The 25,454-nt window shown below is 35.4% G+C and overlaps 1 protein-coding gene across 9 annotated transcripts in view; it reads right to left on the reverse strand.

Annotated features, from left to right (window-relative positions):
* The window catches only part of FOXP2 (forkhead box P2), a 407,653-nt gene that overhangs the window by 62,493 nt on the left and 319,706 nt on the right, over nt 1–25,454 (reverse strand). The window contains exon 2 of one of the 9 annotated variants that reach the window (XM_032688024.1): nt 21,422–21,492. The exons of the other annotated variants lie outside the window; for them this stretch is intronic. The gene's annotated coding sequence lies outside the window, so the exon portion shown is untranslated. The remainder of the gene's footprint in view (nt 1–21,421; nt 21,493–25,454) is intronic. 9 annotated transcript variants of the gene reach the window in all.

Raw genomic sequence — 25,454 nt, forward strand, 5'->3', positions numbered from 1 at the left:
TTCACCTCAGAGATGCTACTCAACTATCACGTCACACAGATATGAGAAGGTAGAGAGACACTTTCTCAATTAAACCATTACCTTTAACCTTTAAACCCTGCAAGAATTTTTCTAACACTTACATGCTTACTACTACAAAATATAACAAAATGTGAGGGTGTTGTACACCACTTCTCTTACCTTTACATTCTCTCTGTCTTTCCTGGCTTGTGTATTTTCAAACACACAAGTAAAAGTTTTGATCTAAAGAGAGTGGAAATCAACTTAACTCTGTAAGTGGCTCTGATTTGTTCATAGTCTGTGCTAAAGAATCTAGCCAGTAAGATGCTTAGCAAGACTCGTGCTGCCACAAGAGTCCTCTATTCCTCAGTCTGAAATACAGATTCCCCTTCATCAGGCATATTTTTGCTAGCTTTTGTAGTATCTGCTCTGAATCGCCCTGACTGTACGTGCTCTTATTCTTGGAGATGCCTGCTTTGCAGCACACTCTAACAGCTTTTCTCTCAAAATTTGTTTTTCTTGTAATTTTCAACAGTCACTTTTAAGGTGAATAAGCTAAAGTAGAGAACCTAATAAACTTGCTTTTCAGGATGACAGACAGAAGAATGAAAAAACCTGGCAGCCAAGATCATTAGTAAAAATACAGATTTATGTAGATAATATTGCCTTTAAAAGAATTTTATCTGATGATCCATATGTGTGTATCATATCTGATACATATATTCTTTCCAACAGATAAAGGACAAGACATTTTGAAAACTGCATGAATTTCACATCAGTAAAACATATTAAGCAAAGATATTTCTCTAATTGTCACTGGATAATATAAATTGGTACATTTCACAGCCTTCAGTGATACACCAGACTGTACTTTACTTCTTACTGGCACAGTGCTACTGTGCTATCTGGTTTGGAAGATTATCCCAAACCTGCTATTTTATGGTCAATTATGTGCACTAGGTATATTTCCTTTGTTTAATGTCTGCAGTTTTGAAGATTTCCAATCTGATTTTACAAAAATGTAGTAGAGAGGCAATCTCTGACTCTTTTTCATATAAATCTCTCAATGTATTGGAAATTAGTTCAGGTAGAGCAACCCAGTGAAAAGATATGCTCCTTCCTTTGAGTGGGCCACAAACTGTCAAAAAATTCTTGGTCAAAGCTCTCATGAAAAACTAAAGTGACAAAGTGAATGTGATTTATGACTGCAACCCATTTGTTACAAGGCATTCTCAAAGAAAGTGAACTCCCAACTCTGCCATAAAGATGACTGCTACAGCAGCCCTACAAAGCACAATGGATGGGTCAGCCTCTGAAAATCACATAATCTCTTGGCTCCGTGATGGACCCAGATGGAAGGCCCATCGTGTTTGGAAGAGTTTCTCACATTTTTGATGCAGGCTGTCCTCCATTTCTTTGGATCCCATTAAATAAAATTACAGATATGTAAACAAACAAATTTTTAACACATCTAAAAAGCATTTCAGGTGAGAATGACTGTAAACTGCTTTTTTAATACATGACTCAGAATGAAAACGTTGATATCGGAAATTAGATACAACAACATAGCTGCAAAAATGACGACAGAACTTCTTTGAAGATTAAGAAATCTGGATTTCTCCCAGATAAATTTAACAGAGAAATAGTGGAGACTAAAATTTTGTATTTAACACCACTCTTTTGTTGTACAATAAAAATTCAGCTTTACCTCTAAAAATGCTTTCCAGGTAAACACTCATTTATTGTTCCTATGAACTAATTGTTAACAGGAATCATACAAATTTATATTTTTGCATGTTGCTTACAAAAATCATATTCCTAACAGCATAAATAGATGGCAGCATAGGTAGCCTGCACCTGCATTAAGCTGTTGCATTTTTTAGAAGCCTTGAAAAACTGCACAGATATTTTCAAGAAATGTTGACCAATCTGACTTTGATTAAAAAAAATACAACCAGTGAAGACACATTATTTTTATTCCAAGTTCCTTTTATTTTGAAAGTTAGGTATTGATAACGAAAATTACATGCAAAGCCTTCCCTTAGTTTTCAGTGCTTTTGAGGAGAGTCAGAAAATCATACAGTCATATTCAGAGACAGTTCAAGGTAGGTAGGAATTTTTTTCTTTGTTACAAACCGAGGAAACAAGTCACAGCCTTTACGAATTTAATCCAAAGTCACATCATATTCTAAGTGACAGATCTGAAAAAGAAACTGTTCAGTAAGACAAGTCACTCTGGTTTATTGAAAGATGTGTAATTAAACATTTAATGGAGAATCTTCTGTAGGATCTTTCTTTCAAAAATAATGTATGTGTGAAACCACACGCAGTGCAGGATCAGGCTCTTCAGCAGGAAATAATTATATTAAAAGAAGAAATTACTGCATTCCTTCTCTTCCCACTTTGGTATATGTGTAGAGTGTCTACCATAATAATAACCTTTTGAATCCTTCTGGTTCTATGGTATTGAAAGAGCTGAGAATAAACTGAGTGGTATTTGTAAGCTGTTCATAACTAGTGAACAAGAATACATAATGATCCCCACACACTGACAATAGGTACTGCCCAATTTTATACAGTTTAGATCAGGTTACATGCTTCTGAAAATATAATTAGGATACAAAGTACTAATATTTATTAACAGAGAAACCCTAAGACACATGCAACACGAAGAATAACAAAGTAATGAAGATGCATCCATTTTGTATCAGGACTCCTGTTTTCTGTGTTTACAGCAGAATTTAATTTATTATTATTAATCTATCTACATTTTAATTAATTTAATATAACAGAGTGTGTTTTGTTGTGTAATCATAGTTTATTGAACTTTATCCTAACAGCTTTTTTTGTTTGTTTGTTATTGGACACTTCTCCAATTACATGTAAACATTTCAGAAAAGATTAAAGTAATTTCTATTTACAGTTAGTAGAAGACAAGCTCTCTGTACTCCTGCTGTAACAGAGATTATAGGTGATATATAATATGCTACACCATATGTTTAAAGGCCAATAATGCAACTTCTAATCTCACTTTGGCTAATCAAGCTGCTCAGATTATTTTACATACATCTATGGTTTAGGCCTTGACATGCCCTTGTTTTTCTTTCTTCTCAAAGCTAAAGTTCCCCTCTTTGATTAGCTGAAACATTTGCATGGTCACTACACATTTTTCATTTTATAAATCATTATGCATTAGCAGTCTTGATCGCCTAGCTTGACTAATCCTGATGAACTGAAATCACAGCTGAAGGTCAAACTCCATCCCACTGCACATTCATATTCAAACAAATCTGCACCATTGTTCATTAGACTTCTAAAATCATTGAAAAGAAGTTACTGAATATCTTGCCTTTATTCTTAACATTTTCCAAAACTTTATCCATAAAATGTTAATGCTTAACAGATGATAATAGCAGAATAATGTCAACATCAATACAGGCTTGCTGTCGGAGTGCTTAATTTTATTGAAAGTTGTACAACCTAGATCCTAATCAATACACACGTACAATCAGGATATTTCTGGCGTTTCACTGATTGCTTTGTTCCATTTAAACAACACAGGTATACTCCTGTTATTGCATATCTTAAATGCAACAACTTTTATCATAATTATGACTCAGCTGTATTCTGTATAAAGCATGCTGTCCAGTTTTACATTGTTAAGATAATAATTTTCTACTCCTGTGACAACAGTTAGACCTATTTATATTTTTATTTTTATATTAAACACTCCCATATAAAATTTAGTATTCCTTTAATGCTACAGATACAAAACCAGAACAATTGTGATTTTGATGGAGCTCACAAAATTAGCCTAAATAATATTAATTTCAACAAAAGGGGAGCTGTCCTGATAAAAGACAACTCTCTAAGAAAGCAAAAATAAATATGAGAAGGAAGCTCCTTTCATGCTTTCATAGGCTCTCTCATAGATTGATGGATGATAATCATCTTAATTTCACTGCTCTCCAAAACAAAGAGCCAGAAAAGGCAGCAAAAGACACTAGCCCATTCATTCCAGGACCTGCACAATGCTAATTCCAACATTTAGCTGCATGGTTTTCTGCTTGATGTATCAGAGCTCAAAAGATGAAAGCAGAGAAGTAATTGCTCTCCTGGTTCTTATTCTTCACTGACAACCCATAAATTTAATTTTACACACACATTCATTTACATTTTCAAGTATATGACATGATAATTGCAAGAATATAACACCTCCATTCCTGTAGATACAGCAACTAGCTGATTGACAAGTGTGGTGAATAGAGAGGAATGGTGGTTGAATTGCAGAATTTTTTTCTTCTGAAAATTACACTTAGAAGGGCTAACAGTAATAAGCATTTATGAAACAGTCTCACCATAAACATCTGCACATAAAATGAACAGCAGCACCTCAGCTATTACAGTCTCTCAGCTCTTTGCGCTTCACATTGAACTCTACTATTGAAATATTACAATTATTAACACTGAATCTACTGAAGCACAAATGTATAAAAAAGTGCCTATCCCCAACATTTATTATATTCATCGGACATACTGATTATTTCAGTCAGTCATATCACTGCTAAATTATAAAATATTTGGCTTGGCTTAATGTAGCTAATTATATCTTAAGGACTTTAAATATTCTTTCTGCCTAACGAAATGCTCAGTGTTTCAGGGCCCCACAGAGAAGACATGTATCACTGGAGAACATGGTAGTCACTAGTTATTTTTAAGTGCTTCTTGAAAAAGAGTTATACTCTTCAAAAATCTCCTGCAGGAGTGTACACTACTTTGGCTTTCTGGCTCACCATGGAGAAGGCTAGAAACTGACTTGCTTTTCTTTGGCTCCAAAGTTCAAGAATGGAACAAAGCACTCTAAATTGGATCCTGATGAGAAAACATCACCAACTTCTCAGAAGAATTTCAGATCATTAAGATGCTCTCACTGCACTTGGAGTCGCTGATGAGGCTCTCTAACTGACAGAGGTCAACTTCAATGGAAGCAGGCAGGAAGAAAAGGGAAAACTGAGGTAGATTTACTGAGAGCTTTGTACCAAAGGCTTAGCAATTACTTTGTGTGAATACCCTAGCTAATAAGTACAGATCAAAGATTTGTTCAGGTCTGCCAGCTCATATGCTGTTTAACATGCAGTGCTATTAGGATAAACAACACCAAGAGAAAGCACCACGGCCACAGAACTGTAATATTCCAAACAATACACTCACACACCGTGGAAGTCATTATTTTGGCTGAGAGAGAAAAATAAAAAATAAGTGTAGAATGAAACCCTGAGAGCTCATCATGCAATCCCTGATTGTATGTAAGACAGCTGCATTGCACATTTATGTATGATATTTGCCTTTTTAAACAGTTCAAATAAATACCTACAACACCAAATCCTGTGCCACAGATTTTTCAGATCATATATCTTGAACAATCAAAATTTTTAGAAAATTAAAAATGTAAAGGCTAAGTGCATCAAAAGCAAGCAGTGAACTTCCTTAATGCTTTTAGTAAAATTCTTCATACTTCCACTAAAATGCAATATCTTGGCAAATGTTTCTTCAAGAATTATGTAGCCTTGACTACTAATAAATGTACATTTCTATTTCTTCTCAAGTATTTCCTCCAAATTTTAGTGTACTACGGAATAACTTTTGACACATATTGACTATACACATCAGAATCACAGAAAAATAAGTTTAGCTTTTTGATGCAGAGATGGGCAGGTATCAGCTATACACTTTGGTGCATATGCTCTGATGTACTCTAAAAGGGAATTTCTTGCTAAGTTTTGGGTCCCTACTGGCCCCTGCAGCAGAGTAGCCAGGAAGCAAAGCGGCAGAGATGAGCTGCCGCGGGGCAGCGCTGCCTCCTGGGAGCACAGGAGAAAGCCCAGCTCTTTGCAGGGCAAGGTGGTAACTAGGGGTAGTTTTTCTAACACAATTTAAAGCACATTGTTAGGTGAAGATGGGGCAGAAATACTACAGATGGGCTAAATAACCTTCCACTGCTCCTCCAACTCTTTACCAGAATAAGAATTTGCCCAAACGTGACCTCTTTCATAGCACTGCTTTTGTTTCAGTGGTTGCAGACTGAACCTATCTTATTATGGCTGCCTTCCGACATCATCTACAGGAAAGGAAAGTCTTTACTTTCCACCAGATATCAGCCTTCTGCATAGGGCAGCTAAATTTGGACTCTAGTTAGCATTCAGTAACTGCAATATATTTTTATAGATAAATGTTCCCTCAATATTTCTTAATATTGATTTAAGATGCAGTAGGGAACAATGGTTATCTCAAACCACATTTTATAACATATTATATTCAGGAAAGGAAATTTCATGCATGACCATCTGAAGCACAACATATTCCACACCATTTAGAACTATCTCAGGTTCTCTTTTCATATTAATCATTTCTACTTAATTTAAAATTTACCAGACACCTCACTACTGAGAAATATTTCAGTTTAAATATTTGACTTGAGTTGCTCATCTTTTGTTTAATGACCAACTTTTTATATGGATATAAAACAGCGTTTAAAATGTAGTTTTGTTCCCTCTTTCTGAATAGACTTCCACTATTACTTTTTACCAACTAGTTTCATTGAAAGGTTTCCAACGTTACAGGTAATGTAAAGTCCATTAGGTCAGGCTCTTCATAGCATGACATGCAGTAAATTACAAGTGCTTCAAGCAGCTCAGTGAATTATAGTTCATCACTTTGAAAGGTTCCCACTACAAGACTACAGATATCAGATCTGGCAGTTAGGATCCAATTAACACTTTGGTCAGAATAATCAGATTGCGTGTGTAAGACTTGTATAATTCGTTTATTGCTTCCATGCATCTTCTGTCTGTAGGTAAATTTGTTGCTGTTATTTCAAAGCTTGGAATCAGTATTTCACTTGCCTTTAGGTTATATTTCAAGTCCTTTTGCAGTGCAGTGATGAACTCTCCCTGTTTCAGCAATTTAGATCACTTGTCCTGTAGATATTACTGCTTGAAAAATGGTTTGTTTCTGGTAGTTTTGTTTTGTATTCTTACCATGTCATTATAGGTCTAGAAAAAAATTGCTAGCAATTTTTACTAAGCACATTTTATTTAGTGTAACAGAGACAGTTTTCTCCAACATGATCATTGTGAATCTCACAGAACATCCAGATACACTGTAAATGACATATGCATTGACATTTACATGTGTACTGTCATGCAAAACCATTTCTTGCTACACTGAATATAATACTATACCTGAATGAAAAAAACACTCTGATTTTGTGATATCATTTTTCAAGCCACAGTCAGTGTACATAAAGGTTCTTCAGGATAAACCTCATCAGTACAGAGTAATGGATTTCAAGTTCTATGTTCCTACCTAGTGCTTTACGGCAAATTGCACTTTTAAGTCTTAGAGGCAGTGAGAATGCTTTGGAACAACTGAACTTGCCCAAGGTACCTTACCTTTTCCACAGTAAAGCAGTAATGAACAGACATACAAATGCTGAAAGTTTGAAATGCAAAAACCTGTGAACTGGATAAGCAAAAAGATCAAAGGTTACTGACACCCACCCCCCCTACATTGTATTTCCTACATCAAAATATGCTACTTCTGTTCAAGATAATCTGTCTTTTTCCCTCTGAAAATCCTGCCCATACAAAGCTGTATGAAAGGTAATAGCTGATTCATGTATACAGCACTGTATTCTTAGGTTCTTCATTGACATGTGCATTTCAAATACTACAGGAACAAGAATTAAACCAGAAATTTAAACTTTTCCCCAGTTTGAATGTATTTCAAGAACAAACATTATATAAAGCTTCATGAATTTGAAATGTGAGTAATAGGGTATGAAGTTTTAGGGCAACAATACCTATTTGCCTGATGTCAATGACACCCACAAATTACTGATTTTTGAAACTATTTGATGGCCAGTAACATTCCAAGTTTCAGTCCAGTTTCTAATGAGCTACAGTACTTATAAAAAATTACCATCACGATGACCTACAAGACCTACAGAAAGCTCAAGGACTGTATGGCTTATGACCAAACTAGTTTTCCAGAAGTATTGTCCTATCTGTGTATCAGAAAACCCTAATCCATCTGCATCTTTTCCCTCACAAGACAATGCCAGCTAGTGCTCAGACTGCCTGCAGTCAGGTAAACCACAGCTTGTAACTTTAACAGTATAAATGAGGAGTGTCTATGTACTATTTATATAGTTAAGAGAGAAAGAGAGAAGCTCCTTTAGATAGCAATTCAGACTGAATAAATTGAGCTCTGTTCTGAATTTTGAATTGTTCTGTGTGGGAGTTTTCTCTCCATGAATCACACAAGGAACCTCCCAATGTAGGCATGTAACAACATTTGGTGATGAGAATACTTCCTTTCCTTTACACTGCAGAACAAAATATCAGTGTACGGGTGAACCCCACAGAAGAGGAGAACTATCCATGTGTAGCCATTCAGAGCCACTAAAATGATTATTAAATTGGAATTATATGTGATATCCTGTATGCTTTCAAACCAGAACTCTATCACCTACAGATGATCTTTAGTATAAATGTAAAAGTGTAAATTAAAAATTTTTATTAATGTTTCAAAACAATTTGAAAAAATAAGTACACTGTCCTAATGACGAGATTATTTTATTGTTACTGTGTTTCAATTCTCAGTACACACAAGACAGACTTCGAAAATTTCAGAAGTACTGCTGACTTTGACTGACCTCAGTTTCTATAGGTTTAAAAAAACTCCGACATCAGCAATAGCACACTGTATTTTAAAGTAACTTAATTTAATACTCTAATTTTCCAACAAAATGCATCCAAACAAGCTGAAATACTCCTTCCCCACATCCCCAAATCAAACTCCATCTGAAGAAACTAAATTACCATCACCTTAAACTTTTCTGCATTTGCATGTTGTCTATCCCGTAAAATGTGCACAGGCTGAAGGCTCTCATCTATATTTCTAGATCTGCAAGAAACGGATAATTGCTCTGATTCCCTCTAAGAGTTTCTGCTTTAAGGGGAAGTAGAGACTAGCCAAGAGAAATATCTTTCCTAGCTCAGCTGCACAACTCTTTTGCCTTTTTCCAGCTTAAAGCTGAAGAGTGTGAAACAATTATTCTTGTAGATGCCAAATGGTGGCAACTTCACTTTCCCAAAGAAAAGTCTTCAAATAGTATACACTAAATTAGATCCAATCAGAAAATAATTCAGCTCAGCTAAATCTTGAATATTTGAAATACTGACTTGCAATGTGTTCCTCTTTTCACTAACTAGCCAGGGAAGCAAAGTGAAGCATTACAACTGGTGCAAAAATGGGAGAATGAATCAGAGTCTATTTTAGAAACATGGAGATTGCGATTATTTGAACATGCATGACCAGCATCTAGACAGTATGGTTTTCATAATCCTCAAGCCAGAGTTCCATTTAAAGATAATATGTATAAATGCCAGACTCCCAAATCTGTGCAGGTTGATGCTTTTCTGTGCCCACTCTGATGCCTTACTCTCCTGCACTCCTCAGAACAAGAACAGACACAGGAACCTTTCTGACCTCGACTTTGTTACATGTATAGGAGTTGAATATTGACAAGCTGATTATATGCATATAGTGTGATACATCCTGGGCAAATTCTTCTCTTGTTTATGTCCGTGTAAACACAGTCTACTAAAAGGATGTTGAAGTTTAAAGTACGATCCCAGTGGAAACTGACATAAAGTCAGACTCAATGTTAGTTTGCAGCTGCCCTTTTAAAAACCATATATATATATATAAGGCTGCACGGTGCAGAATGCAGCTTCCCCTGGAGGAGGGCAGAGATATTACCATTTCCATGAATTTGGAGTTATGGGAAAGACAGTACAATTTTCACTTGTATGATGCTTAGAAAAACTGTCTCCCTGACAATGGGAGGAGCCAGGGGTTTCTCCAGTTGCTGTTTATGCCCATGTAAAATCTGGCTACACTGTTATATGCCTAAATTTGCATGTTAGCTTGCTTATACATTATCTGCCTAATCTTGGGATCAATTAGGTATTAAGAAAATATTTATTAAAATGGATATTTGAAAACACATTTTCCCTAGTCTAAAGATTTACTTTTTCTTTTTTTTTTTTTCCTTTTTTTTCTTCCCATTCCTCAAGAAACCACTTGGAGCTGTCACCAAGAGTAAAGATAACTTTGTGCGGGTCCAAATGACAGACCAAAATTTTTATGTCCAGCTCACATACACATAACTCTAAGCACAAACTGTGGCCAGCATGTGGGTTACTGAGCTATTCTTCCTTGTAACCCTTGTACACAAGACATAAAATCCCCAGTTAAGGACTGTTTCAGATAGAAATGTAAGGCTAACCAGATAACAATGATTTGGGTATCCCTGCCTCCTTGCCCAGGATCCACAGAACATATCCCAGATTTCCATTCCAAATCCTGTCCCCTCTCCTTAGAATCTTGGCAGCCACAGCAAAGGCACATGCTGCAGTTGCAGAAGACTGAAAATGGAATATCCAAGCATATCAGTAGCATATCTTACAGATGTTACTGAGATAGAGACAAAAGAAACACCTTTTGATCTCAGCCAAAGTAGCCTTTAATAGGAAAGTTCTCTATTTACCCTGTCAAGGTTGACAAGTACTCTTTAGCTTTATGTACATTCATTAGGAATGCATGGGTATTAACTGGTGTTAGTTGCTCCTACCTCTGGGTAATATAGACGGATCTCAGTCAAATTTAGGCAATAAAAACTATCATTTGGCCCCAAGAGCAGCTGACATGTGGACAATTCTCAGGCTTTCAAGAAGTAGTGTTGGAATTAATCCAATTCACCTATTTTCCTGTCTAGTGGTTCAATAAAATCCCTTATCTGTCCATTTCTAGGCTCTTTTGATCAATCCGTGATAAAAGGCGGCCATACCAGCAATCATGAAATGCAGGTCTGCAGCCCAAGCGTCTGCTTGTGGAGCCAGAAGAGCAGACGAAGCAAGCTGCTTTCGAGCTCTTCACTACAAGAAAATTAATTTTGTGCACCGCAAGACAGTGAATGGTTAAAGATGGCATGTACAGAGAATAAGGGGATGATGCAGTCACCAACTCATTTCTGACAATTACCATTAGCGTTCTCCATCCAGCTTTGGCAACAGCCACAGATTAAAACAGTGCAAGAAAACAGTGACAAGTACTGTCAAGGGATGCCAGAACTAGGGCAAGAAAACACTCATCAGGCCAGGGAACTGCTGTGTGCTTGTTCACACAAATCTGAGCTTTCTATAGGAATCTGAAGAGAAGTCTTTCATTAGTTACAATTTTTAAAAAAGTGCAGTGGAGTTTAGAACAATTTGTCAGCACATTGCTTATGTATGTTTTGGGGATATAATGGCAAGGTGGGCTTTCTTGGATTAATGAATCTTTAGTGAATTAATACATGGGCTTCACGCTTCTTTTGAAAGAAATAGTCTCAGTTAAAAAGCATGTACAGGATTTTTTAGAAGGAAAAGAAATTGCCCAATATACGGCATTTGGTGTAGGAGTTGGGGCTTGGTTTGTTTTTGGTTGTTGGTTTGTTTGTTTGTTTCATTAGAGGGATGTATTTTACAAGAGTGTATTTAAAAGTTATGGAGAAAATATGGAAAGTATACTCCCATATGAACATGTACTACAAGGAGACCCAGATGGAGAACTACAATAATCCTTAGTTTCTATCATCTGTTAAACAGCAGCCACAGAAAAATCCTGATTCTACTAATATGTTTAATAATGTTAAAGCCACAATGTCCTAACTATTTTCTCAAACTTGTAACATACATTTTAAAATACTGACTCCCACTAAGGGAGGGAGTGCACCCAAAGGCTTTATGCAAGGCCTCATGCTAGCTGTGCTAACCAGGATCAGGAAGGCATAAAAGTATCCGAAAGCCACCCTAGTATTAGTTACTCAGGCTGAAAAATCTCAAAATTTGCAAGGACCTCAGGTCTGATGTCTGTATACACAAGTATTGGGAAGTGCATAATTATCTGCTACTCGCCTTATTGCAAAAAAACATGCTTTGCATAGGCATTTGCAACTGCACGTGCACCTAACTTGCTTAGTTTTAATGTTCTAGCCAACTAGAAACTACTGCAGAATTTCATGGTCTTGTAATGCGTTATATGAATGAGAGGGTTTCAAATTTTCCTGTTCTATATAAAATATAGCCACGTGCACATACAGAATAGACATTTCTGCATGTCTGATTTTGTTTTGCTATGTGTCTTGCTGTTTGTTCAACAAACACCTACTTGTATAATAAATGCAGTGTTTCTGGACTGTAGTCAGATCTGCCCTGCTGCACATACTGAATTTTCTGCCACTGTTCTTACACTATATAGCATCACGTGGCAGTTTTATATGTGATGACATGGTTATTAGCTTAAGTACTTTTTAGTCTTTTCAGAAATAACTAATATAGAAAATGAATAACAGAATAAAACTCAATATTTTGGTTAACTTTAATAAGGAAATGTCCTAAGTGTTATCTAATAGAGAAAAGTGCTTATGGAGTTCAGAAGAACTGAAGGACTGAGATCCAACAGGAAAAATAAACTGTGACACAGGAGTCTGTCTCTGACGAATATACAAAAATATCACATCATGAAGCAATCTATTAGGTAGCTGAGTCTGACAAGGACCTCATTAGGATATTAACAGTAACAATTTCATAGTATCTTACCATGAACCAGTGACTCTTAGGCCACGTTTGTACCACAACATTTTAAGCATCTTACTGATATGTCTGCTTGCCCTGAGCACTTTTTATAAGCAACAGAAGACACTCTACAAAGCCACGGACTAGTCCCATCCTTGCGAAACCAGCATAGCCTACATATACTATAATGCAGACATAGGTTAGACTGCCTCTGCTTCTAACACGGGCATCTAAAGTTAAATGCCTCAGATTAGGCAAGATGAATCAGGACTTTTTGATAGTTCATTTGAAAGGTCACAGCCTGGGTGACAGTAGCAGAAAAACTGTCCTGTGTGTCACATGTCACTCTCAAGCAATAGAAGATTCACACTAGCTTGTAGCCAGTCCCTGCTCCCACTCTCATAACACAGTTCAAAGCAGCAGTTTCTTCAATACGCTGCTGCTTTCCCCAGACACACTTCCACCAGCAGTTTTGGGAGACTGCCAACACACAGCATATATTTAAGTACCTTCCATTTACTGAAATGTCACCTCCTTCATTAGACACAGGTGAGTGTCTCTGTCCTTTCACTGACTTTCTATGTCACCTGCCAATTCCCAATTCTTTTTTTTTTGTTCAAGATTATGGAAATACTGTATTTTGTTTTCTCAATCTGTTACTAGTCTACAGGTTTGGTATCAGAATACAAAGTGCTACCTCATGGCTAGGCTTCGCGAACGAAGATTTGGGAAGGCACTATCCACATTTGCTGCAGGCACGCTGGTGGCTACCTACGGATGAGGTAAATTTACTGTTTTCTTTAGAAATCACAGAGTCCTCTCTTCATGTAGTGATAAGACAAGGGGTAATATCTTTAAACTGAAAGAGGGGAGATTTAGATCTAGGTAGAAACTCTACTGTAAGGCTGGTGAACCACTGAAACAGGCTGTCCAGAGAGGTTGTGGATGCCCCATCCTTGGAAGTGTTCAAGGAGAGGTTTAATGGGGCTTTGAGCAACCTGGTCTAGTGGAAGGTGTCCCTGCCCATGCTGGGGGGTTGGAACTAGAAGATCTTTAAGGTACATTCCAACCAAAACAATTCTATGATTTGGCCACTGCTTAGGCATTCACCAAAATGGACAATACAGATGAAATCCTCCCAACTTGTCACCTTGAGAGTATAACCAAGCAACAAGTTTTCCAAACTACAAATATTACAGATAATAAACCATAGTTTGTTTTGATAATTACAGCAAAATGATCTGTCTCTAAAGGGAACCACATCCAGCACTGGTAAAGCATATGATATTCATGAGTTAACTTAGTGGAACACACAGCTTGATACAGTCACATACAGTGAAATCACTGAAGGAGCAATAAAGATGGATCTTTTCATAAAAAATGGAACTAGAAAGACACAATTTCAGTAAAAGGTTTACTAAAATAGAGCTAGAAAACATATGTAATTTTAAAAAAGTTTTGAACTTCTAATGCAAAAAGCATTAGAAATGCTTTCTTTTATAATTTTAATAACAATGTCTGATTTGTCAAAATAACAGTAAAAACTCTATAAATATCTGTTGAGGGATTATTCCAATTGATGAAAAACTCTAGTGAAGAAATTGCACAGAATATAGAACTGTCATCATGCATTCGCATGTAAAAGGATGTTTAAAACTGACAGGCACATAAACAGGAAATACATGCTATAAAATTAGTCATTTTAAAGCATGGATCTTTAAATAAAGCTGGCAGAGCACCTTCGTCTTAGCTAACTCATTCTCAAGAGGAATCACAAAAATGGTGCAGCACTTAGCAAGGTATTTTCTTCAGTCCTGTATACAGATAATAGTTTGATTATTACACTGTTTGAACATAACTTCATTAACTTACCTTAAAATGTTGATATTTCTTGAATAATGCATTTTATTTAAGGATGTCACTATATATTTATAGAAGTATTTATAGAAGTATTATTTATCTTTTCAAAAGGTGATCAGAACTATGATTTACTAGGTATTGGAGACTGCTTGTCAGAAAAAAAAAACATATATAGCATGTCCAGGACTACCAAACAGAATGCATATTTTTAAAATTCTTATGATGCAACATCTATAGGGAAATGTAGAGGTCTAATAGGTCTACAAAGGATGTTTTGGATACACAACTCCTTTCAGTCAGAAACAGCAGCAGCACATTTCAAGCCAAGTGCTGTATGAAACAACACCCCAAGTCTGAATTAATGCAAACCACACAAAATGCATATTGCTAAAAAAAAAGCAGTTCTGACAAGCAGATAGGAAAAAAAGAAAATATTACAACACTTCTTACACTGAAAATGTTGATTGCTTTGAAAAGACATAAAAGTGGAGTTTAATGCATTTCATTTAAACGCTGTGATGTCCAGGGTCATGTCCCACCTCCCCTTTCCCCATCGAATGAGGAGAACCTGGACAAGGACTGAAACCACAGCTGGGACCTGCACTGAAGGGTCTCACTTGTCAGGAGTGGTGGCTAACCAGCAGGCTCCAGAAACTATTCCACTTTGGATCAATACCGACACTCTATGCTCTGGGTTAGCAAGTGCCAGTGGCTTCCGCAGCTGCAGGAGCAGCCTGACAGCTGGTTCTTCTTCCTGCTTTCAGGCTGGCAGGGGAGGAATTCGAATCCATTACCCTCTATAACTCAGAGAGCAAACAGTGCCCTAATATGGAGAAGCGGGTAGAAACATGTCTCCATTAGTTTTGAAAGCAGTAAGTTTTTAAGTCCTTATGTCTTTTAAGTCTGTTCAAAATTTTTTCATGAAAGTGTCTAGCATTTAATAAGGCAGTACATTACAAAGCTCTCTGAACACCGTTTCCTTGAAAATTATAGATTAATAAGAATTTGTTTTTATTTGTCTCTGTAAACACAAAATCAATTAGAGACAAAACTTGGAGCCTATGAAAATTCAGTATTACTTACATCATAGTGTAAATTTGACATCAGAACCTTCAGCAACATTTGAGACACAGACTTTTGTTTAAAAGTGTTTTCTGTACAAACCTCTATTTTCCTCTCACTTTTATTTAGTTTTAGAAACTACACAGAGATTATCTTAATAGAATTCAGATACTTATTCGAAAAGTAGTAGATGTAGCTCCTTTGTCGTACTATTTGGATTACTCATAACAAAACAGCACAAAACAATGTTCATTAAATATACATATAGGCATAATTGTTGTAACCACTGAATTGGAATCTAATCTGAACTCACTTCATTAAAAGAAACAAACTGAAATAAAAGTATTTCTTAGTAAAAAATTGTTATGCAAATTGCAGAACAAGAAGAAGATGGCTTTGCAAGTGAGCTACCCCATCCTTCTCTTCAAAAGCAGAATAGCCAGTTTTGTTTCTGACTGACATTCGTCTAAACCAGTTTTACAAAATTTAAGCAAGGAGGATTCCACACCACCTCCTACTCCAGCCTATTCCAGCACTTTCTTACTTTGCTTATTTCCCAAAATTATAGGGCATTTTACACAAACATCCTTTGCATCAATTAAAGACAATTATTATCTGTAGGCATGTACTTACAAGTATAAAAATCTGAAATTTTTTTGCAAAGATATGATTAATGATGAAAAAATAATGCCATTTACTGACAAAATAAGTATTTTGGAATGGAATGGCTAAAACATACGCTTTTCACTACTACTGTCTTACTGAATTCTTGCCACAGTAATTAAAAATCTATTGGTATTTTTTACTCTTGACTACACCTTACAAACATAAGAAAATTCACATTTGTACCCAAACACCTGGCCCAACTCTGAAATCGCACTGATCGAAACTCAGCTCTGCCAGTAGTTTGCCAGGTTTGACAGTAAAAACAACTGCCCCTAGAACCACCCTCAGGAATGAGAGTTGTTTCAAGACCTGGGCTTACTAAAGCCCAGATGTATTAATTTAAATACTGCATGACCCAGAATATTAACCTTTTGACAAAAGACAGTACTACAATTCACATATATACAGTGTTTACAGTACTCTTAATGAAAAGATCATATACCACCTTCTGTGTTTTACCACAGCTTCGGCAGCTCTTCAAGTCTGTAAGAAGACACTGAGACTTGCCTTTAAATTAAAAGTAATAACTGGAAAATTATTTTCCATCTGGATGTGCAAGCAAGTTCAAAACTACAGTGTTTCATAAAGCAAGACTTGAAATATATATAAGGTTTGCAGGTCCTACAGTAATGTTTTGCTCTTGCCCAAATATGCAGAAAACCAATCCGTTTCTGAAATATAAAACATGGGCACTAATCATAGCATGGAAGGAACTTCCGGGATTCACAATTAAGCAATTCTGAAGGCTTAAAAATATTGCTTAGGAGGTATCCAGATAATTTTTTTCTTAAAATAAAATGTTTACAATGTGTATTTATAAGAGTATTAGTGAACAAAATTTCAAAATTAAAGTTTTGCCTTATGGTGAAACTGACTTTGACATTATGCAACTCTTGAAAAACTAATATTAAGGATTTTGTTTGGAAAATGTATGAATGTTTCAACTTCCTCAAAATCTTTTTCTGATACAAAATTATTATGACAAATTTCAAGGCATTTTAGTACTGAAAAGTCACAATTAAAATGTTGTAAATGGAATACTTAATAAAGCTCTAAAGAAACTGGTAAAGAAAACTCAACCTTGTGTCCTCTGAAGAGTTTTTTAAACTATGGGCAGTCAGACTTAGTTACAAGTCACAACAATGACTAGAAAAAAAAATATTTACAGAGACGAAAAGGAGGGATGTGAATAATTGACCCAATTAAAAGAGCAGTTAAGGATTATTACTAACTTGGATATCTTTATTTTCTCTACAAACTTTATGAACACTATATAAATATCAAACAGTGGCAACAAACAGAAGAAAATTAGAGCAGAGTTTACACATGGAAGGAGAACATGGACAGGACACCCAGGTAATAGAGAAGAGGACACTCTGTTGGCATCTTCTTGTTTATAGAGTTGCTGAAGAGGTTTAAGTTGACTATTTACCTTTTCTTTGGAAAGGAACAAAGCTTTAGGGGCTTCCTAAAAAAGTGTATATACACATCTAACTGTCTCTATCTGTTTCCAGTCAGCAGTGATGACCCAGTTATTATCGGGAATTTCTGAACAGCAAACCCACTAAAGTAGTTAAAGCCACACCCTTGCTAAGTTTTGCCCAATATAAGACATTCTAAAGCAATTTTTTAAATGAATGAGTTTTGAACAAAACCAAAGTGCATCTCCCAATTTAGGATTCAAAGGCACTGAGAAATGAACAATTATACTCTCCATTAATTTGTAGGTAACAGTAAAATGCGTGGGTTTTGAAAACGAACCTGGTGGGAGATCTGAGTGCACAGGTCTTTGAAAAAGACACATCTGCACAACCCTCAACTTACTCCAACTATCTAGACTTCACTGTCCAAGGAACAATAAAAGGAAGGAGATTTCAGGCTGAATAAAATATATATTTGCAGTAATATATTATGTGGAAATGGACTGAATTCTTTATTAAGTGACTAACATTTCTTTGCCTTCTATACATTGAGGATGCAAAGACAATTATGAGGAATCACAAGAATGTAACAAAATATTTATGACTGCAGGTACCTTTGTTATTTCAGTATCTCTACAAAATCCTCAGTTTTTTACTATGGAGCACAAACACCTCTAGACTTTTGGAAACATGACAGTGTAACGTAGAAAAGAAACTGAAATTCCTAGAAGTTTATATCATATACGAAGTACATAAATGCTATATCTTCTTGGCCAAAAAGATTAGCAGTCTGGATTTGTGGACATCTCGCTTTTTAATATCTTAAACCATTTTACAGCAAGTTTTTCACATTGTATAATCTCTGAGCATGCTTCACCACACTTTCTATAACATAATTTTCACAAAGCCCTTTCTACTATATTTCAAAGTCCTTTTGTAACATACTGAAATGTTAAATGATGAGCTATATCTAAGCCCCAACATGGCAGTTAGACATCTATTTATTTATATATGCATATTGTATATATATTATATATATATATATATATATATATACACTGAATGCTAAACATGCTACATATTCTAGTAAAGAACACCCAAAGCTTGAAATATATAAACACATTCTTTAATTTTTGTCTGTCTCTCCAGTTCAAAGACAACTGGAAGAGCCACATAAATAATAAATATAGGAAATAAAACACATTTAAACTATCCATTATCAAGGGAATATTGTTTTAACAAGATCTATGGAATCACATTATCATTCTATTAATTCAATAATCTTGATATTGTTACAAGACTGAGACAGTATCAAAGCAGGAGATCATTCTGGTACGTAAGGATCACATCATTTAATGAGACAGAGATTTGACATAAACTACAGTGTTGGCACACTTGGTCCAACAAAATAATTGGTATTTGATAAGCATGTAGATAAGGCTGGATTTGAAACCGTTATCATTATAGTGCTGATTTTGTGAAATTCCTCACAAATTGATCTTTGTAGGCATGTACTTACAAGTATAAAAATCTGAAAATTTTTTGCAAAGATATGATTAATGATGAAAAAATAATGCCATTTTGTAGATGCCATCTTTGTAGATCAATTGGCTGTTGTAGCCAAGTGGGTGTCAGTCTCTTCTCCCAGGCAACCAGCAGTAGGACAAGAGGGCACAGTCTCAAGCTGGTTTAGGTTGAATATTAGGAAAAAAAATTTTACAGAGAGAGTAATCAGACATTGGAATGGGCTGCCCAGGCAGGTGGTGGATTCACCATCCTTGGAGGTTTTTAAGATGAGACTGGATGTGTCATGGTCCAGTAACCACAGCAGTGCTGGAGCAAGGGTTGGACCTGATGATCTCTGAGTCTTTTCCAACCTGCTCGATTGTATGATTCTACAATTTATTTTATACTCACACACATTCAAAAGCTATGCATACTTCCTATTGACAGTGGTTTCAAAGCTCTTTCATTAACTCAGCCTTGCAATGCCAAATGTAAGAACACCTTCTCTTCTTTTGAAATTAAATGAGTATTTATGGTAAATATTATAAAACATTGGTCCTCAGGGTTTGCACAGGTTTTTAACTAAACCTGTTTCCTCAGAGAAATTTTAGGAATTATTCTTCATAATTCAGTATATTCCTCTGTGTAATTGGTAGCCGAGCCAACATTTCTTACACCCTTGTTTTCATTCATATAGTTTTAGTTGAAAGTAATAGATTCTAGGCATGTAATCACTTTTACTATTTGTTTTCTGCGTGCAGCTGATAAGAATGCCCACCACCCTCCTACATGGCACAATGAAGTTTGAGACACACAGAAATTCAAAACAATCACAAACTGGTTTCAGTACACGTACTTCTGCTCTCACAGCTTCCAGACTCTGCTGTATATGATTTTGTCTCACATTTATTATGGAGATATTAACCTAACCACATAGTTGAAAGAAGATCTGAACTCTAATGACTTTTAAGCTGACTAGAGGTTTGCAGGTAACACATCAAGACTGCCCCTTATTGATCTTTGAATGACATGTTTGTAAGATGGATGGATGGAGGCACTTCCACTATTGCTGGTTTTAGCCTTAACTGCTGCATAGGTGTTACCTTGTATTTCATACAGTTCATGACAGATACATCCTATGAAACCACATGAAGAGAACAGGTTGCATTTGAACAACCATGTGTTTAGTCAGCCAAGGTCATTAAGAAGCTACTATTGTAGGTACAGGGCTACAACTATTAACATGTAAATAAAAACTTGGAATTTTAGGTATGTCTTCATGTTACATACATATTTATGTACATAAGCAAATAGAAGATGGAGGAGTGGCATGGTGATTTAACAGACCAAGGATGCTACTTTGTTCAGAAATGGCCAAATGTTCAGACAAAGGCCAGCTCAGGACTAAATAGTGAAGAATATCTAAGTCCAGGTATCTTTTGTAGTTTCTACTAAATGCTAGCTTCTTCAGGCTATCAGCATACAGGAAAGGATTTTTCTGAATGAATAACCCTATTTCTATTTTCTTCTGTTTGTCTCACCATTACAACAACATGACAATCGTTGAAAAAAACCCTGACTTAAAAAGAATCTGCTGTATGGGGTATTCTTCAGAAATCAGTAAGTAGTGGGCAGATGCCCTTAATTCCTTAACTTATACTTCTGGAAGTTGTTACACAGGCAGTACATATGTGTAGCCTTTTCCAGCTCCAGCTCCAGCCCCAGATTTATACAATAGTTAGTGAAAGCAGAGCGAAATTTGGGAATGGATTACCACAATCTGACAGGAAGTAGAACTGAAATGATAAAGCTGATTGAAGAAAGCAAACTTTTTCTTAGAAAAATATTTCCTGAATTCTAGATTTCATCCTTAACATTAACCAAAACAAGAATACATGGCCAAAATCTTTTTGTACTACTACTCTCTTTGCAGATTAATCCTGGCTAATAATGAAAACTACCATCAAGATAGCTGCAGGTAAAATAAAGTCTGCATGGCTATCATACTGGCATTTCAAAAGCACAGGATGAGTCTGATACTGTGACATTTAAAAGGCAAGAAGTCCCACTTAGTTGCTTTACTGGTAATTTGTGTCCATCATGCTACTTGGCACACAACAATAGTGTTGTCAGGAATATTGTCTACATCCTGAGTAAAAAACAAAACTCCAAAAGTGCATGTGAGGGACAGAAACTATAGAAATGAGGAAAAAATTCACTTACATTTATCCAAGATGGCTGTCGCTATTAGTGTTGAAACTCTGCTATGGGCTGAGGTCACAAGACCCTGTAAGCTAAAATAGAGAAGCTTCAGCTGAGGGTAACTGAAGCTGCAGCACGTTAAAATACATTTTAAAGTTATTGGTAATGATTGGAGTTTCAATTTCTTGCTCTATTTTTCCCAAGGCACAAAAAGTGACTTCTACTTTTTGGTCATTTTTCCAACCTAAAGGGAAGATACTTTCAGTATTCTCCTCTACCTCGTTATAAGTGTGTATGTATGTTATATACCGTACATGATATGATAGTATGATGGTTTTATTGGCATGAGTTTGGAGTTGCCACATTATTCACAAATGGAGAAACTATCCATGATTTATGTGTGATTTATGCAGATTCTCTGAAACAAAGCTAAAATAGAATCTTTATACAACACTACATCACCATGTATATAGGAAATATGAATTATATATAAAAAGCTAGCTTTAAAATCTTCAAAAATTTATTAAAATGCACCACAAAGCTTTTTTTTCCTTCTATAAAGGTAATTTTTAAATTATGTACCACTGAGGAAGTCTGCTAACTTTTATATCTCTGAAACACCAAAATAACTTTAAAATATTTTTGTATGTATATGAATACTGTAGTTTGAAAATCTATTGCATCTTAATGTCCCAGAACTTAAATCAAGTGTGTGATCTACTAGGTAGCTAAAATCTACTCTTAACCATGATACAAAGAATCTACTGTCGCTTCAGTAAGTGGCAAGACACTGAATTTGTCACTAATTTTTGATCGAACATTCTCTCTTCTGGCCCACAAATCACAGTGCTTTTTGAAAAAGAACTGACATACAACATTAGAAAAAAAAAAGGCAGAAAATAATATCTTGGGAAATTATTATTAGTGTTAACAGCAGAGATTTGGAATAAGAGAAAGAAAGAAACCAGTAAATTTCAGCTGAGAAAAGTGCATGATGAACAACCCTGCAATTTATTACCTGTACTAAGATTGCATGTTAGCTGCCTGTGTATAAATACACTTGTCTATGTGCACATATAAAAAGACATATGCAATGTGCATAAAGAAATTTCTCGAGAACTTCATGAAGAGAAACATAAGGTTCTGGAGAACTTTATGGAGGAACTTATGGAGGCTTTTCCATATCTGAAATCAACAACAGCAACTCCAAGAATACAAGGAATGCAATGAATTTGAACTACAGGAATCTTGAAACAGCTGAGTAATAACAAAAGCAAATATATAATATATATTCGATTTATGTGAAAGAATGACAAGCTGACAAGAAGTACAGTGAAGAACAGAATCTCTGCTTTCTGAGCAAACTTAAGAAGAAAGGAATTCCCATCACATAATACAGATATTCACTGCATTTCTTGTGCAACCATAATGCGATTTATAATAGATGAGCATGTAACAGATGAGAACTAAGAAACTACCAGGATACTACATCATTTTGATATATTCAAAGAAACAGTGTGCACAATTAAAGCTAAGAAATACACTGAAACAGTTAAACTTTAGAAACATTGTTATAAACTTAACTCTAGAAGTCATGATATAGTCTTATTTAACAATGCAGTCAAATTTATAATTTCAAAGATAAGTAAAGAATACAATGCAATTCTATGAAAAATTATCATTGAGGAAAAAATAGAGAAAATTTTCCAACAAAACGATGACTGCTGTATTTTAGATTTTTAATAGAAAGGGACAGCAAATGTCCAAATTATGAGATGGTGTTAAGAGAATGGGAGAAGTATTGGTTAAAGCATTTGTGATAGAAGACTAAATAATTCATCTTTACCAAACCCATTTCACTAGTTACATGACTAGTCTAAAGTTTCATGAATGCCTGTAAGGCCATGTAGAATGAGTATTTCCTAACCTCAAGCCACATCACACACCCCAGAACACAAAATCCCAACTGGAACTAGTTGCTTGCCTTCAATATTATAGACACTAAGAAAAAAATAGCAAATTGAATCAAAATTAACTGTTGTCTCTGAGAAGAAAGACCTCCCTAACAGAATTTATGCAATCTTATCTGAATGTGTTTGACTACACAGAATGTAGTCTAAAATGCTCAGTGTTTAAAGTAAAGTCCAATTGACAACAAACCCAGCTCATTTCATAGGCAGTAATTTATTTAGAAGAAAAAAAAAAAAAAGAAAAATATGAATGGTGACAAAAGGCTCTTGAGCCTGGACTGTTAAGGTGAAAGGCAGAGACAAGGTGTAACCTTCTATTTTCTGGTGAAATAAAGGCCCCTTCCAAGAGACCAATTATCTAACATTGACTCCTCCTTAGTATGCACCTGAAGTGGTCATTTGTATTTATGTTAAATAGATGTAAAAGCAGAACATGCTGTATTGACTTCACGCATTCAGACAGCATCATGTAGATGTGATGCCCTAAAACTAATTCCAGGCAAACAGCAAAAGTAAAACTGCCAACCACTTCAGTTTTTATTCCGGTATGGGAGGGTACCTAATGAAGAACACTGCTGAAATCCTCAATCATTTTGTTCTACCACCAGATGTATGGACATCTCTATAATACTCTGTAGCCTACCTAAACAAACCCACCAACCAACCAAGCCTCAAATCTCCTTCTTTCCCTTCAATTTTGAAGAAAAAGTCTCTGGTGAAATAAAATTAATGAAAATAATACAGTCTACACATGCATGCACACACAGAGAGAAATCATCCAAAGAATCTTAGGTACTAACATTCATATTAAAAAAACTACTGAAAAAAATCAGCATGATATTTCAGGAAGGTAGACAGTGAGCTGACTCTGATGGCAATACCTACTCAAGCAAAAGTTTCTTTTGACTAAAGTTCCAGAAGTTAAAAAAGTATGTAAAATCAGATGTAGACAAAATTAAACACAATTAATAGTAAAAGTATGGGGGTTTTTTTAAACAGCTTATTATAAACTTTTCCGATATTATATACCCTTCAACTTTACACAGGTGGTAAGAGTAGATGTGACAGTAGCAAGACCTTTTTGGAGAAATATATATGACAAACTTAGGCAGCCAGCAAGGGAACAATCATAATTTTGATAATCAATTTCAGAACTGAATTGAATTTCCAGAAATTATTTGAATGAAAATTAGCTCACAGCTAGATGGGGGTTGGTACATTTGCTTTAAATTAATCAGGTGGATAAAAATAAAATGATAGAAAAAAATAAACTATTATTTTGTAAATATTTACAGAGTAATTCAAATTTATGAACTAGGAAAATTAATCAGAAAACAGATTGACAGCACCTCACACAACTTGATGATCATAAATCCAGACAATGTATCAGATTTCATCAGAATAGAGGTCATGTTTTAAATGAAGGTAGAATTTGTAATGCATTATTCATCCATATGAAAATATTACAGAGTGGGATACCTTTTTTATAGTTTATTACCATAGCATATTACAAAATGCATTTGTAAAATAAATGTTTAACTGATGAGTCTATGACAAGTCGTTAGGAAGCATATTATAAGATGCAAATATTGTTAAAATACGTGTGCATGTTTAATGCATGAGTTACAGTCATCAGGCATGGTAAAAATTGTCATAAAATTTAACAAATGATAATAAGATATTTATAAATGGCATCTAAACATAACGTGTGCACAGAAAAGTAAATGGTAGTAAAATGAATTCTTGAATGAAGGCTCTTTTTTCCCTTCTCTTTTTACTCAGAACAAATCAAATTAGGTCACTTTTTTGGTCTGGATGCTAGTAAGCAATGTCCAAAATAAACTCTTCTCACTAAGTTTCCAAGGCAGCCAGAAACTTCAGCCTTCAGAAGATTTCCAGAATAAAATTATGGACAGAACTCCATTAGCTCAGCAGCACCGATTAGCTGTAACAACATCTTCACATTTTTTCTTACGGAGAATTAAAATACACTGAGTAAATCTAAGCTATTACTTTTACAGACAAATTTTCTGAGGAGGCAAACTCAGCCTACAGTAGGTAAGTAGTTGTAGTTCTATATTATA

Source organism: Chiroxiphia lanceolata, chromosome 5, assembly GCF_009829145.1.
Source record: "Chiroxiphia lanceolata isolate bChiLan1 chromosome 5, bChiLan1.pri, whole genome shotgun sequence".
NCBI classification, from domain to species: Eukaryota; Metazoa; Chordata; class Aves; order Passeriformes; family Pipridae; genus Chiroxiphia; species Chiroxiphia lanceolata.